Below are 3606 nucleotides of genomic sequence, written 5' to 3'. Positions count from 1 at the left end.
TGAAGCATGCTGCCGCGTCGTTGGTTAGTGGTGAAATTACGATAAAATCCGATAAAATTGCAACATCTCGTCGACGTCTGATTCATATTGAACAACCTTTATGCCCATGTTCTATTCCTAATCCGTTACGTACAGAAACAATTCCATACGTCTTTCTTGCATGAAAAGCCGCAAATTTGCACCTGGTGGCCAAACCTAGAACTAGTTTTTTTACAGCGTAAATCGGTTCCGTTTTATTTCATTACAATATGTTTCAAATTTCGCTATCATCCGATAATTACAGCCCTCTGACTACCTGTACTTTCATTTGCGCCCAGTACTTTATTTCGCTATGGGACACAATACACTAACTACGCAAAAAGACTACGTCAATTGTTGCGTGTTGTGAGTAATGTGTGGAGACTTATCCCAATATGTTTGACACAAATGAAAATGCACCTAAACTAACAACAAAACGAACCTAGCAATTTCATGGTTGGAAGTGCGAAGTCAGGACGGTATTTTAATCCCTTGTTCCTTATCTTAAGAAATACATATCTGACAAAATACATCAGCAACACTAGTTAATTATGAGTATTTTTTCCACGTATCGTGATGAAACATAACATGTAACTGCAGTAATTCAGCTACTTCACAATCATTTCTTTGACGCTGCATATTTTCTGCCGTTTGTAAAACTGCAAAAGAACTAACTGGATTGTAGGTTCTTTTTTTGCCTACTAATTCATATGTACCCCCTTCAGGAAATCTACAGTTCTTCCTGCATGTTCATTCTAATACGTCTGTAATCTGTAAGTGGAATTATTGTCCTTCACTAAAGCAACAAATTCGTTGCACTTAATGTACGGTCGCTAGCACAGTGCACGAACTTTTCCAGCGTGTGTTGAACTTCGACTCTAATAAGCATGAGCGGAAGCCACTTTTCTTCAAATGTCCTAAGTGCTGTTATAGAATGAGCAACACAGAAGGCTTTCACGATTTTCCGGAACTTATTTTATTGGAAGCTGGTCAGAGACAAAAACAAAATCATGCAACATGTCCGGCGAAATTTAGTATCAGTCATCCTCTCTTGTGCGACTTTCATAGTATTTACTTCCGTCAGCTTAACGTCCGTGAATTCAGTTATGAATAGAACGTTTTCACAGGAGCCCAATCTGTGCGTATGTAATGTGCTGTGTTAAATAATGCACCTTTTATACGAATCAGTCCACGTATATTAACCGTGGTAGACTTTTTTATTAATAACTTACTTAATAACAGAACGTCTTGTACAGTTACGGACTGCAAGAAGCCTTTTCTTTGACATGCATACTTACAGCAGAAATATTTGACGTAACATCTGAAACGCAGACTTCTCGATAATTTGCACCTAGATGAATTAATTTTTAGCCAATTTTTTGGAACTGTCATCAGAAACACCTCTCACCTCTAAAAGGTGTCACCTCTTTAGTACACATTGCAACAAACTTCGCTTTTGCCTTTTATTTGCTACCTACATTCCTGAGATTTCTTACAACTGTGTATCTTTAAATGAATTGTTCCCGACTGGAAACACAGTAACGTTGATCAGTTTACGCGTGACACACATCCTGTAGAATTTGTGGTTTAGTTTACACTAATATTTATTCCTTACTTCGCTTTTTGGACCATCCCGTTTCCTCTACGTTTACGCATTGGTTTCAGTTTTACTTGTTACTGCAAATACTTCCTCACGCTGCATGATTACAAATAAACCACGAATCAGAAGCCTGTGCTGGATGTAGTTGCGCAGAGATGAAGGCGCGTTTAACGTTTTTGGAGTGAAACACACATGACTCTGCCATGGCCTCTACGCTCGGCCACTGTTGACTGGTGCGGGCAAGCTGTCCAGGTAGGCTGTGCTCAGCACACGTCGCATTTTGTGTCGATTACTCCCTCATGCAGGACTAGCCCGCCCCCAACATCGTGAGTCTACACAACGCACGTCGCGACCGACTACGTGATTTCAGCGCCGCCCTGCTCCTACAGCTGGTTGTGACGTTCTGTTCTACGCGAAACCGTTTAGTATTCCACAGGAAAAAAATTGGGATTTGGCTTGGCTGTTCGAACTAATAAGGCTAGAAAAAGCCGTGGTAAAGCTGTGGGTAAAGAAATGGCTAATGCAATGGACCAAATGCACCTACTCTTTGTTACTTACGGATCTGAGACCCGAAGAGTATCTGAATTATTTAAGAATGGATGAAGAATGCTTCTCTGAGCTGCTGAACGTCGTCAAACGATAGCCACATACGATTTCTAGCCACTGGCAGATTTTACGAGGACCTCAGATTCAGCGCAATTAATCCCCAAAATTATCTAAAATGATTGTTGAAATCTGCAAGGTGATTCATAGTTGCTTGAAGAAATATTCGTGATAAAGCAGAAGCGAAATGAAAATTCTGTTCATATAAACTTTATGAATTTATGTTCGTATGTGATTTTAATAATGTTCGCTGTAAGTTCAAGAAACTCATTTCACATTAGAATGACGACTGCAAATGGCGGCGGCGCATATTATGTAATAAATTCAGCAGCATATTCGTAAGACATGAAGCACTTAACAGTTGTTAGAACTTAAGAAAAATCCTTCACTTTGCTCTTCATAGCAGAAGGGGTGACGATAGGTTGGATTTTTGTAACACTTCTTATAATGAACCAAGTGGATTTCATGAATAAAAGTCCGTATACTGTCTATAATTCGGTTTTTAGTTTTCACCATCGATACGTGTCGGAAACAAAATAAAAATCCAGTCATCTAAGGTTATCTGAGGTCATTTCCAGTGAGTATTGGAAGTAAAGCCAAGAAACTGACAGACGACTAACGGTTATTCACAAAAGTGAATGTTTTATTTTCTCTGTTTGCCATACGATACTACTACAGATTCGTTAAAAATGAAAGAAGCACTTCATTTCGTACCCCTCTATTGCTATACTGCTAGCAAGGCATGTCCCACAGACATCTGAAGACTCGAAAACGTTCCAGAAATTCTGTCATAAGAATTTCGTCTGCCTCGCACACTGCCGTGTTAGCCACATTCTGAGTACACTGAACCCCGCGCTTAGTGACTGAAGAGAAACTTGTCGGACGGCTTGCACGACAAACTACACAATTTGTACGGCGAATGGGGTCGCGGGGAGAATTTCCGTGATTTCCCTGAATTGCATACTGAAAATGTCGGGATGGTTCCTGTGAAAGGGGACGGCCGACTTCCTAGTCCACCCTCCCATAGTCCGAGCTTGTTCTCCGTCTCTAATGGCCTCGCTGTCGACAGCACGTTAAACTCAAACCTCCACCCCCCAGTTACGAAATTGGAATTAATTTTTGTCCAGATCTACGGAACCACAATTTGTCCACGTAAATTGGTGTCACTAAGAACCTGTGCTCCATACTTTGGGAACAATTGTCCACTTTTCATCCGGAAGTAAATAAAATTAGCGCCAGAACGAAAAGATTTATCCAACTGCACTGGCTATCAAAGACCAGGCAAAGCAAACAGAGGCATCTCAGCGTCGGGAAGCAGGAAATACGGATTTGTCATCGGTTTAGGGTCTATATGAACAATAGCGGCGTATACAAGGCTCCTACAC

This window comes from Schistocerca cancellata, unplaced genomic scaffold (genome assembly GCF_023864275.1).
Source record: "Schistocerca cancellata isolate TAMUIC-IGC-003103 unplaced genomic scaffold, iqSchCanc2.1 HiC_scaffold_718, whole genome shotgun sequence".
NCBI classification, from domain to species: Eukaryota; Metazoa; Arthropoda; class Insecta; order Orthoptera; family Acrididae; genus Schistocerca; species Schistocerca cancellata.
This window is presented reverse-complemented; position numbering follows the sequence as displayed.